The sequence below is a fragment of the Artibeus jamaicensis genome, unplaced genomic scaffold, assembly GCF_021234435.1.
Source record: "Artibeus jamaicensis isolate MK-2021 breed Jamaican fruit bat unplaced genomic scaffold, CSHL_Jam_final contig_851, whole genome shotgun sequence".
NCBI classification, from domain to species: domain Eukaryota; kingdom Metazoa; phylum Chordata; class Mammalia; order Chiroptera; family Phyllostomidae; genus Artibeus; species Artibeus jamaicensis.
In genome coordinates, this window is record NW_026521986.1 from 9,666,125 (window position 1) to 9,679,669 (window position 13,545).

Here is a 13,545-nt window from a genome sequence, read left to right on the forward strand (position 1 = left end):
TCTCCCCCCTTCTCCTCCTCCCACTCCTCTGTTGCTAACCCTCCTTGAGATCTTCATTTCTATGTTTCCACTCCTGATCTAGCTGTCCTTTTAGTTTGCTTCCGTTTTAGGTGTGGTTGTTAATAACTGTGAGTTTGCTGTCCTTTCACTGTTCATATTTCTTTAACTTCTTTTTCTTAGATAAGTCCCTTTAACATTTCATATAATAAGGGCTTGGTGATGATGAACTCCTTGAATTTGATCTTATCTGAGAAGCACCTTATCTGTCCTTCCATTCTAAATGAAAGTTTTGCTGGATAGAGCAATCTTGGTTGTAGGTCTTTGGATTTCATGACTTGGAATACCTCTTTCCAGCCCCTTCTTGCCTGTAAGGTCTCTTTTGAGAAATCTGCTGACAGTCTGATGGGGACTCCTTTGTAGGTGAGTGTCCCCTTAGCTCTTGCTGCTTCTAGGACTCTCTCCTTCATTTTAATTTTGGCTAATGTAATGATGATGTGCCTTGGTGTGTTCCTTCTTGGGTCCAACTTCTTTGGGACTCTCTGAGCTTCCTGGATTTCCTGGAAGTCTATTTCCTTTGCCAGATTGGGGAAATTCTCCTTTATTATTTGTTCAAATAAGTTTTCCACTGGTGGCTGTGCCTTTCCCCCTTCTGGTACCCCTATAATTCGGATGTTGGAGCGTTTAAAGATGTCCTGGAGGTTCCTAAGACTCTCCTCATTTCTTTGAATTCTTGCTTCCTGACTCTTTTCTGTTTGGCCATTATTTGCTTTCTTCTGGTCCACTCCATTGATTTGAGTCCCAGTTTCCTTTTCATTGCTATTGGTGTCCTGTGCAATTCCATTCATTTCAATTAGTTTCGCCTTCATATATTTGTCTAATTTGTCGGTATAATCAACCAGTTCTATGAGGATCCTGATGACCAGTGTTTTAAACTGTGCGTCTGAGAGTTTTGATATTTCTTCATCGCTTAGATCTATGGGCTCTGGGCCTTTGAGAACTTGCGACATTTTTGGTCTGTTCTGGCCCTTTAAGTGTGAGAAGCAGTGCCTTAGACTCCCAGGTCGCTGGGCTGTGACGCTGTATGTGGGGGTGTGGTCAGAGCGGGGAAATGGCGGCGCCCTCTACTGCTGTTTGCCGCGGGGACCCGCCGGCCCCGGTCCAACCGCCCACTCCCTCGCCTGTCCCCCTTGCCTGTCTGCTCGCGTACAAATGGGCAACCACAGTCAACACGCAGCACCGCTTCCCCGCCGTCTCCTCCGCGGTCGCTCGCCTAGTGGCTTGCTCGGTCGCTCACTAGGTCCAACCCTGCGCCTGGATTCCGCGCCTGAGTCCGTGTGACCGAGTCCTCCTGTGCACCCCCTCACCAGCCACTGGTTTTGCCCCTTACTGGTCAGGCTGAAGAATTTGTTGTTAACGGACTTCCAAAAAGTTCAGTTTTCCGTGTTCTGGCTGTGTTTTCTGTTGCTAATATTCAGTTGTCTCTAAACTTGGTTGTGTGAGAAGGCACGGCACATCCACCTATGCCTCCATCTTGGCGGAAGTCCCTCCTTTTTTTTCTTTTAGTTTGTCTTTTTTTATATCTCAGACCTTCTTTTTGGACTCATTTTCTTTAAGGTCATAATTTAGAAGTTTAGCATTTCTTGAGGGCCCATTAATGATAATTGAAAATGTCTTTATTTTGCTTTTGATCTTGAAGATATTTTCAGTGGATGTAAAATTCTAGTTTGGCAGTTTATCAACATTTTCGACATAGTTTTTCATTGTCTGGCTTCTGGCTTCTCTTATTGTTGTTGAAAACCCTGTCGGTCCACATGGTAATTATTTATAGGTCATTTAATTTTTTGTAACTCCTTTTAAGATCTTTTTTTTTTAATAAGATTTTATTCATCCATCTTTATTTTTTTTTTAAGATTTTATTTATTTATCTTTAGAGGGGAAGGGGGGAGGAGAGAGGGAGAGAAATATCAGTATCTGGTTGCCTTTTGTGCGTTCCCTGCTGGGAACTGGCCTGCAGGGAACTGGCCTGCAACCCAGGCATGTGCCCTGACTGGGAATCGAACAGCAATACTCCGGTTCGCAGGCCCGCGCTCAATCCACTGAGCTACATCAGCCAGGGCTAAGATCTTTGTTGTTCTGAAAACTCACTGTGATAAGACTATGTGTTGTCCCTCTTGGGATTCCAGCTTGGGATTCAAACAGGTGAGGATTGGTATCTTTTATCAGCTGTTAAATTCTCTTTAAAGATCGTCTTTATCCTGTTTTCTTCTCCTTTTTCTTCTCTTCTGCCTTCTCTTCTTCCCCCTTGCTGGAATTTGATCAGCTACATTCTAAACTTTTTTTTTGAGATTTTATTTATTTATTTTTAGAGAGAGGGGAAGGGAGGGAGAAAGAAAGGGAGAGAAACATCAGTGTGTGATTGCCTCCCTCACCCTCGCCTACTTGGGACCCAGCCTGCAACCCAGGCATGTGCCCTGACTGGGAATCAAACCAGCAACCCTTTGGTTCACAGGACGACACTCAATCCACTGAGCCACACCAGCCAGGGCGTACATTCTGAACTTTTTATTGATAGCCTACATGTCTGGTAATTTCTTTTACATTTACTATTCTTAGTAAAGAATAGGCACAATTTCTTTGGGCCTTTGGTACAGTTCCCTTTTTCTTTCTTTGGCTTTGTCTAATCTGTTTAATTTGCTTCCTGAGTCTTTTTTTTAGAACCTTTTTTATTGTGAAATGAAACATATCAAGAAAAGAACCTGAAACAAAAATAAACAGCGAAATGATTTATCTAGATAACAGCTGTGTATTTAGAAATTAAGTCAAGAGCAAAATTGCCACTACCCCCAGGAGCCCCCCTTGTGACCCCTTATAAGCAGGGTTCCCCCCGCCCCTCTAAGGGTTGCCATTGTCCCGATTTCCTGGTATTTACTTTCTTGTTTTTCTTTTTACTTCTACTACTCAAGCATGCGCTGTAATACGGTTGTGCCTTTTTTAAATTTGACGAAATGCAGCCATCAAGTACGTATGCTGTCGTGTCTGGCTTCTTTCTCCCAGCTGTGTGCCTGTGCGGTTTACCTGTGTGGTTTGTGACTGTGACTCACTGCTGCACAGTCGTCCATTGCGTAAGTCACGTCACTACTCATTTATCCGTCCGAACGCTGGTGGACATTCGGGTGGGCCGCAGTGCGGGGCTCTTACAAAGAGCGCTGCGTTCGTGCTGCCGGGCGTGTTTACCAGAGTGGGGTCCTGGGTCACGGAGTTTGTGCGTACGTCTTTAACGTTTTTCTAGATAATGCCACATTGTTCCTAAGGTAGTTTTAACTAATTTACCTTCATTAGTGAGGTAAATTAGTTTAGTTAACCTTCATTAGTTGAGGTAAATTACCCATTGTTTCCAGTCGGTTTTTGTTTGTTTTTTTAACCGTGGTACTGACTTCATTCCCCTTGCGGTTCTCACTCGCCCACCTGCTGTCTGCCTTGCGGCTGTGGAGTGGCCACACATGAGCGGACATCAGGGGCCACAGGCCTGGGCACAGCTGTTCTACCACTGCCGTGGGGGGACTATGGCAGTACGTGCCGGCATCAGAGATTCGGGCTCTGATCCCAGCCCTGTGCTCGTGGGGCTTGAGGCCCATCTCATCTCTCTGGCCACTCACCCCCAGATGGCCCAAGACCAGGGAGCTCAGGGAGAGCCGGGGTGGGGACGGGCCCTGGTTCCAGACCTGAGTTCTGGTCAAATGGGCCGAGACGTCCAGCTGGTGAGAAGGACCCGCTCACAGTGGGACTCCAGTGGAGGTGATGATGACCCTGAGTCCCCTCCCCACCACTGCCACCAGCCCTGGGTGGTAGGTTTGATGCCCCACAACCCTCTCTCCAGTATCCAGGTGCTTGTTAATTTATTTTTATTTTATTTATTTATTTATTTATTTATTTATTTATTTATTTATTTATTTATTTATTTTTTATCAATGTATGGTTGCCTTTCGTGCATCTCCTGCTGGAAACTGGCCTGCAGGGAAGCAGTCTGCAACCCAGGCATGTGCCCTGACTGGGAATCGAACCGCGATCCTTTGATTCGCAGGCCCGTGCTCAATCCACTGAGCTACACCAGCCAGGTTGTTTTTTTTTTTATTTTTTATTTTATTTTTATTTTTATTTATTTATTTATCTTTAGAGGGGAAGGGAAGGAGAGAGGGAGAGAAACATCAATGTATGGTTGCCTTTTGTGTGTCCCCTGCTGGGAACTGGCCTGCAGGGAACCGGCCTGCAACCCCGCTATGTGCCCTGACTGGGATTCGAACCGCGATTGTCTGGTTCGCAGGCCCGTGCTCAGTCCACTGAGCTGCACCAGCCAGAGCTTTATTTTTATTTTATTTTTTAAAAATATTTTATTTATTTATTTTTGAGAGAGGGGAAGGGAGGGAGAAAGAGGGAGAGAAACATCAATGTGTGGTTGCCTCTCACATGGCCCCCATCGGCAACCTGGCCTGCAACCCAGGCATGTGCCCCGACTGGGAATCGAACCTGCAGTCCTTTGGTTTGCAGCCCATACTCAATCCACTGAGCTGTACCAGCCAGGGCTAATTTATTTTTAAAATAAAAGGAAACGGAAAAGCTGATAAACCGAGAACCCGGTCCTTACTAGCACTGCTGAGGTTCCATTATTGCTTTAGACCCTTGTGGTCTGGCCAGAAAGGAGTTCCCACCCATAGTGGCCCAAAGTGAAGAGAGCAGTTAGCATCAGGGACACAGTGCTCCCGTCCCCACTGGGCCAGGGCCCTCGAAGAGAGGGCCTGCCCGTGCCCACCTGCAGCTGCCAGGCCGCTTTGACCAGGGCCCTGCCTGCTGTCTGGACCCTCACCTCTCCCCAGAGGGAAGCTGGGAAAGGTCAGGAAACCCAGTATTGGGACAGGGTCTCACTACCAGCTCCCCCACACCCACCCAGGCTTGCTAAGGCCACAGTGGGGCTAGCAGGGGACATGGCCACAGTGCCTATTGGAAGCCCTGGTGTCCATGACGGTGTGGGCACTCATGGGTGTCCTGGCCTAGAGCCCACTGGGGGAGATCCGTGGTTTTAAGGACACTGTGAGTCAGCTCTGAAGATCTGCCAGGCACTGTGACTGGAAATTAGAAATAGCAAGGAGCAGGGGAAAGGGGGAGGAGGGGACCCTGAGGATGTCATGGAAACTCAGAGATAAGGGATTCAGGAGAAGAAAAGAGCTACAGTAAAGCAGGAGCCTGGCAGGCCTGGCCATAGAGCTGGGAGCCGGACTGGAAGCTTCTCTGTCTCACGGAGTGGCCCCCTTATCTCTCCAGGGACTGCAGGGGCCTCTGAGTGGCGTCTGTAGGCTCTGGCTTGTGCTGCTCCTGCTGCAGCCCTGAACTCAGCCAGGCCCGGCACTGCCCCCTCCGGCCCCAGAGAGCGTCAGGCTGCGCTGTGCACCTGTTTTCGGAAGTGGTTCTACTAATTCAACTTCCCACCAAGACTGTATGAGAATTGCTTTGTCTTACATCTTCTTCGGATTTGGTGCTGTCAGATTTTTAAATTTTAGTCATCCTGATGCGTTCATTTTGGTTTTAATTTGCACATTGCATTAAAGCAGTAAATCAATTTGTGGGGAATTGACTTATTTATAATAATGGGTTTTTTAGTCTAAGTATTAATTTAGATCTTTAATTTCTCTTAATGGTGCATTTATAGTGTCTGTGATGTTTTTATTCTTTTTTTTTTTTTTTAACTAAAATGATGGTTTTTAATGGGAACCAGAGATATGATTGCAATTACATTGTCCAACACGAAAAAACCTGTGGAAGACCAGGACTTGGAAGGTTATAAAATAATGAGGGTAACACTGGGTTTAAGAGAAAAGCTGTTCCAGAACCTCACAGGCTAATACAGCCTCTCCTTGCAGTCCTGTCTATGGTCGCCCCTGCAGCCCATCTTGCCAGGGGCAAAGCCACCTCTGTCCCCACCACCCCAGCCCCCTTGGCAGCCTTCTATGGTCCCTGCCTCATCCTCGGTAGCTGCCCTGATCATAGCCGCCTCTGTTACCATGATAGTCATCTCCACAGGTGCCCCCCATACTGGAGCCTCCTGGTCCCCCTCCTGGGCCATCTCGTCCAGGGGCCTTATAATGGTTGCATTCATTCCTCTAAGAGAAGTTCATGTTCTCACATATAGAAGTAGGACACTTCTAGCCCCCAGCTCGCTGCTGCCCTTCACCACCACCATCTCCACCGGGAATCCTTCCCAGCCACCGCCACCACTGCCACCTCCTCCATAGCCTCCACGGCCCATGAGTCTTCCTCACCCTCAGCCTCCATGACCATTGCCACCACCCTGGTTGAAATCTGCTCGCCGAGTAGCAAATGAGACCTTGATAGGATTCCCAGAGAATCATTTATCGTCAAACCCTCAATAGCTGCTTTAGCAGAAGGTGGGTCATCAAATGATACTGCTGCCTCTCCCTTCAGCTTGCCCATTTCCCTGTGTGTGTACAGTTTAATCATGGGCTGCTCTCTTTTCTTTTTTGTCTTTATTATACCCATCTGCTTGAAGTAATCAGCCACAGACTCAGTTGTAACATTCTTGTCCAGGCCTTATATGAATATGGTGGTGGTGTTGAATAATCCTGTTCAGAGTCATAATGTGATCCTTGGTCCCCAGGGCCACCAAATCTATTGAAGCTACGATGGTCACTTCTTCCCATGCCACCTCTGGCTCCACAGCCACCTCCATGACCTCGGGATTCGTAGCCACTATTGCTGTGGTTGTAGCCACCGCCACCGCCCAGGCCTCGTCCCCCAAGGTCCAGCTGGCCTCTCCCGTAGTCACTGCCACCACCACCACTCTGATTCTGATCACCATCACCTCCACCACTGCCGCCACCAGCCATGGAGCACCGATCTTGGCCATAGTTACTCGCACCACCCCCTCTGCCACTTCCCCTGCTGCTGTTACACTGGTTCTGCTGTCCGTAGCCCGGAGGATGATTGCAGGAGCTTGCTCAGCTCCTGTCCACCATAGCCAGGCTGCTGAGCACAGCCCCATGCGGGCTGCACCTAGTTGCTGCTCTGAGAACTGCTACTGTAACTTCCCAGCTGCTGCTAGTGGCCATTTTCAGGGCAGGACTGCTGCCCATAAGATGACTGAGAACTCTGGCCACCACCATAGCCACCAGCTGAGCCATATCCCTGCGCACCTGACTGAGTGCCGTAGCCTGTGTTTGGGGTCTGTCCATAAGAACAGTAGGTGCTCTGTCCATAGCCTGAAGTGTCCCCTGACTGGCTGTAGCCACCGTAACTCTGCTATCCATAGGGCTGATTGCTCTGCTGGGAATAACCCTGCCCAGGCTGGGTGAGGTAGGACCCATAGCTTTGGGTTGCTTGTTGGGTAGAGTTGTTTGAGGCCCTGTCGGCCCCCGCACACACAGGCTGACAGGCAACGATATTCTAACACCACAGAGCACCAAAAGCTCAAGGACTGAGCCAATTTCTAAAAAATAATTTTTAAATAGTCATTCATTTATTTATTAAAAAATTTTTATTTATTTTCTAGAGAGGGGAAGGGAAGGAGAAAGAAAGGGTCAGAAATATCAGTGTGTGCTTGCCTCTTGCGTGCCCCCTACTGGGGACCTGGCCCGCACCCAGGCATGTGCCCTGACTGGGAATCAAACCGGCGACCCTTTGGTTCGCAGGCTTGCACTCAACCACTTAGCCATACCAGGCAGGGTGATTTTTTTTATTATATCATAAATTAAGGCCTAAAAACATTTGTGTCTCTTCCTGGTATATAGAAATGTAATTGATTTTTATATTTCTCTTATATTAAGGAACCTTACTAAACTCACTTCTTCTGGATTCCTATGTACACTATTATATCATCTGTGACATAACAATATTATTTCTTTTCAGGCCTTACACTTTTTACTTCTTACCTTGGTGTGCTGGCGCTGGTCACAGTGTGGTGCTCAGTGGAGAGGTGACAGCAGGTGGCCTTGCCTCACTCCCTGTCTCAGAAGGACAGCTGTCAGCATTTTTGTGTTACGTGTGTCTGGGACCGGTTTGTTTGTAGATCGCTTTACTAGATTAAATACATTGGATTCTGTTCTTGGTTTGTTAAGGTGTTTTTTTGTTTTTGTTTTTGTTTTTAATCATAGATGGTTGAATTTTTTTCAAGTGCCTTTTCTGCATTCTGGGGATGACTGTGTAGTTTTTCTCCTTTATTCTGTTGCTGTGAAATACATTGACTTTTGAATTCTTAGAATAAATCTAACTTGGTCATGATGTTGTATTCTCTTTATACATTGAATTTATTTTGCTAATGATTTTTGGAGAATTTAAAAAAATATCTGTTTATGAGTGATGTTGGCATACCATTTTTCTTTGTAGAAATGACCTTGTCAAAACTGGAGAAAAAAGTTAGGCTGGCCTCATACAAGTTAGGGCTGTTCCTTATCTTTGTGTTCTCTGGAAGGGTTTATATAAAGTTATACTTTTCCTTTCCTTATATGTTTGATTAGAATCTAGTGAAGCCATCTGGAGTTTTCTTTTAAGGGAAGTTTTTAGATTATGGATACAATTTTTAAAACACTTTTAGGCTATTCATATTTTTTATTTCTCCATGTCTATGTTGGTAAATTATATTTCTCATCTAAATCTGTCTTATCAAAACTGTAAATTTCAGGCATAAACTTGTTTACAATATCACTGACAGTTTTTTCCCTGTCTGATGGTTATGTAGGGACAGCTTCTTTTTCATTCTTGACATTCTCCCTTATTTGTGTGTCTCTCTTTTTTCTTCATTATTCTTTCTGTGGGTTTATCAATTTTATTAGTCTCTTCAAAGACAACTTTTGGCTTTGTCGATCTTCTTCATTGCGTATATTCTATTTCATTGATTTCTGCTCTGTCTCTGTTCTTTTCTTCTAGTCTCTTGGGCATAGTTTGCTGTTTCCTAGTCATTCTTTAGTCTGCTTTAATGACAGCCTATCATTCTGTTCCACTGAAACCGATCAGGTTGGTGGCTTGTTTTCTGATCCAGTGGACATTTATCTGGACTGTATTATTCTAGCTCTCAAAATCATCTGCACAATCCCTATACAAGACATTTTCTACTGAGTCTTCATGCCTTTACACTCTCCTATTTCTTATCTTAGTGTTCTTCCCCCTTTTCCCTTTTCTGATCTCTTTTCTATCAGACATATAAATATTGCCATGGCTCAGGCTTGGTCTCTTCTCTCTCGACCCCAGGGTTTGCAAATTCAGATGCCCACGAGCTCCAGATAGGACATGTTAATGAATGGTGTAGAGCTATTATATTTTAGATGCATGGGATTATCCTTAAATTTCAAAGAAATATGCTTCCTCCCTTTTTTCTTTAAACACAAGGCCTCTGTGGTCTAGCTCTCATTTCCCCAGTTTTGAGAGAGACATGGATCCTGAAAAATACTGCTTTGTGTTAGAAGGTGGTGGTATACAAATGCAGGGATAAATGGAGAATGGCAGTCGGCTTCAGTGTTGATGAGACATTACGGTGAAGCTGCCATACAGTTCAAGCCAAGTGTTGCCAGATTGTTCAGTTCTTTAAAGAGAAACTTGGTATATGGATTTTTAAAAATGTGAACTCTACTAATTTTAAAATTCTGGCACAAGTTTTTAAATATGTGGAGACAAAAAAAAAAATTAAACACGTCCGCGTGTCAGCAGATGGGCTCATGGACCACTAATTTATGGCCTCTGATCTGCGTTACTTCTCTAAGTGATTGCATCCATTTTATTTTGAGAACTGATGATTTTTTACACTTAAAAATATTTTATTTTTGATTTTAGAGAGAGGGGAAGAAAGGTAGAAAGAGATGTCAGTGTGAGACAAACACCGATTGGTTGCCTTCAATGTGCACTCTGGGGGCGGAACCTGCAACCCAGGGATGTGCCCAGACCAGGAATCAAACCAGCAACCTTTTGCCATTTTTTAAATGTTTAAATTAAAGTATAGTCAGCATACTATTATATACCTGACAGTGACACCATGCAAAGTTATTCCGATATTATTTATTATATTCCCTGTGCTGTACACTACATCTCTGTGGCGTATTTGTTTTATAACTGGAATTTTGTGCCTCTTTTTCCCCTTCTCCTTTTTCATCCATCCTCCCACCCCTTTGCCACTGGCAATCATCAGGTTTTTGGGGTTGTTTTGCTTTTGTTTTTTAGTGCCAGGTGTTTATCCCCCTGCCCCCCAGGTAGGACTGCTCACATACACAGTACACACAGGCCTGGGCACCAGGGGTGAGAACCAAACCCCTGGCCTCTGAGGGGAGGACAGGGCTCACTCCCAGCCCCTGGCCCCCTGGTGCGAGATAGAGGAGGAGGGGGATGGCTTCTCTTTCCTGCCTTTCTCTGGGGACCGAGGGGACCCACGAGCAAATTCCACCCCTTCCGCTTCTCAGCCATAGAGAAGCCACTTTGGTGACATGTTTCATTCCAGTTATTGTAGTAAGTGGAGAAGGGACTGGCCTCGTCCCAGCCATGACAAGGTAAGATGTAAATGGTAAAGGAGAAGTACAGTTTGGATTAGGCCACGGGAAGGGGCAGGTGATACCATCAGAAGCATGTATAGGTGGGGAGAGCAGTTACTGGGCATCTAAGCTTCATAGCGGCTGGCATAGCAGGAAGAGTAAGGGAGACGGATGGAGCTTATTGTTTGGCATTGATGCTGTGCTTGAATTCAGGCCTGAGGGACACACCACCCACAAGGGAGCCATCCACGTCAGGCTGGCTTGCCAGCTCCTTGCAGGTTGCTCCAGTCAGAACCTTCATAAATGATGTGGGTGCTCTGAGCCACTGCATCAGAGACATTGGCCTTATGCCATCCCCAGAGCTTTTCCTGCACTTCCTGGGCCTGTTGGGTTGTTGCGTTCTTGCCTGTACCAATGGCCCACACAGGCTCATAGGCCAGAACAACCTTGCTCCAGTCCTTCATGTTGTCTACGATGACTTTGGTTTGCTCAAAAACGACCTTCTCAGTGATGCCAGCTTCTCTCTCATCTAGCTTCTCCCCAGTGCAGGTGATCACTCCAAGTCCCTTGCCCAGGGCACGTGCCACTTTTTGCCCAGTCAGGTCATCCGACTCCCCAAAGACGTGCATTCTCTCCAAGTGCCCCAGGACTATACTACCCATGTGGCTCCATAGTCTTTGATCATTACCTGGGCTGATCTCCCCAGTAAAGGTGCCATTTGTCACTTTGTAGCAGTTCTGGGCAGCCACAGCAATCTCAGGATCTAGCTTCTGCCTGCTGAAGTCTGTGTAGGTGGTGGGACAAATTACCTTGGTGTTGGCCGGCAGCTTGGCCACATTCAGGGTGTAGAGGAGTTCCTCCAGACTTCTCTTCCGCCCATTCATCTTCCCCTCCCACGAAAACGGAGGTTGCCATGGTGCTGGAGCTGATGCCCTGAAGGTCAGGATCACCTCATCAGTTTGTTCACTGTACCTCTGAGTCTGTTTTTGTTTTGTTTTTTGTTTAAATTCCACAGGAAGTCAAATCATACAGTATTTGATTTTGACTTGACTTCACTTAGCATAATAATACCTTCTAGGTCCATCCATGCTATCACAAATGGCAAGATGTCATTCTTTTTTATTGCTGACTCCATTGTGTGTGTGTGTGTGTGTGTGTGTGTGTATCATACACAGACATATCTATCATATCTTTAAATATTCATCTATCAATGGACAACTGGCTTTGATAGCTTGGCAAATTGTAAACAATGCTTCAATAAGCATAGTGATACATTTATCTTTTTGAATGAGTGTTTTTGTTTTCTTTGGAATAAATACCCAGAAGTGGAATTGCTGGGTTGTCTTGATAGTTCTATTTTTAATTTTTTGTAATCTCCAGCCTCTTATTAAATGTATCCTCCTGTCTACTTTACATTTCCCCTGGAATGTGTAATAATCGTCTCAAACTTAACACGTTCCTGGCAGAACTTGATTTTTCTCCCAAGCCTATTATCTCTAGTCTTCTGCACCTTTAAGATTAAGATTAGGGATACATCCTTGCCCTAACAGTTATTCAGCAGAAGAGAGGTGATTGAAAGTCAAGATACAAACAGGCAACTATATATTTAAATAGTACATTATGTTACTTTAACAGCAAAATGCAGGGTCTGGCACAAATTATGCCCCTCTTTATTTCCAAATCATAAGCATATAATTCTATAACATAACTATATCATACTCAAGCACATCATATGACATTTTAGGTGAAATGTTCAAATTAAGACTTTAAATTATTATACCTATATTATACTACCAACCACACTCAAGCAGGTGTTAACTTCTGCCAGACTCTGTATATGGAAATTCAAAGAAATGTTTATACAAATGAGGAAATGACATGGCATGCTACCGGATAGCGGGAGGGGTTTCCAGATCCCCCTGAGTTACCCGTGATGATGGACAACTGTGGATAAATCCCCTGTACAAAATAGGGATTCTGCCGTGTTTTAGCAGCTATTATTTTGCCTTTCTTCTGGGGATGTGAGGATGGAGATGTTAAATATGCTTCTGGTCCATGACTCATGCCTGATTTTTTTCTGGAGTATCTGGCTATAGACTTCCTTGCTTAACAGGTACAAATAATTTGTGCAATAAATATTGAATGAAATGAAGGTCATTTTCCCAAGAGCATCCTGCTGCAGGCCCAGGTTTCAGACTTGCCCAAGGTCTGCTTCCTTTCCTCACCATCAACGCTTCCCTTCCCATTTAGGAAGTATTACCAGTGCTGTCTCTGAAACAGATTTTGCATTCATCACTCTGTATCTCTTCCTCAAGTATCTCTCATCTGGATCTTTTTTTTTTTTTTAACATTTTCTGTTTTTTTAAAAAATTTATTTATTTTAAAGATTTTACTTATTTTTAGACAGAGGGAAGGGAGGGAGAAAGAGAAAACATCAATGTATGGTTGCCTCTCATGTGCCCCCCATTAGGGACCTGGCCCACAACACAGGCATGTGCCCTGACTGGGGATCGAACAAGTGACCCTTTCGTTCGAAGGCTGGCATTCAATCCACTGAGCCACACCAGCCGTGGCTGGATCTTTGCGATAGCCTCCTGACTGGCCTTCCTGCTTGGACTGTTGCGTCCCTGCAATCCCTTCTCCATACCAAAGTCATCTTTTAAAAATGCAGATCAGATTGTGTCAGTCCTCTGCTTAAAACCCTTCCATGGCTTCAAATAAAACCAAGGTGTCTTAGTTATTTACACATTCCTAAGGACTTACATGCTCTGGCCTCTCTCACATCTGAATTTTCCTCCTTCTAGTCTCTTCCTATCCTTCTCATTAATTTCCAGCCTTATTGGGCCTTCATTCTGTTGCTTGAACAGGACAAGCTCATTCCTGTCTCAGAGTCCTGTTCTAAATTTAACTGATACATAAATGCCACAGACTAGGGATGCTCCTTAGTTAACCTGTTCTAGCCCATATGGTACCAGATCAGTCTTTACTCTCTGCTGCCATCGTGGGGTCATTTAAAAGAATCACT

At 45.1% G+C, this 13,545-nt stretch overlaps 1 protein-coding gene and 2 pseudogenes across 4 annotated transcripts in view; 1 reads left to right on the forward strand and 2 right to left on the reverse strand.

Annotated features, from left to right (window-relative positions):
- EXD2 (exonuclease 3'-5' domain containing 2) overlaps window positions 1–13,545 on the forward strand; it is a 42,738-nt gene that overhangs the window by 8,423 nt on the left and 20,770 nt on the right. The window lies entirely within an intron of this gene.
- LOC119036575 (RNA-binding protein FUS-like) lies at window positions 5,891–10,656 on the reverse strand (annotated as a pseudogene).
- LOC119035654 (triosephosphate isomerase-like) lies at window positions 10,699–13,520 on the reverse strand (annotated as a pseudogene).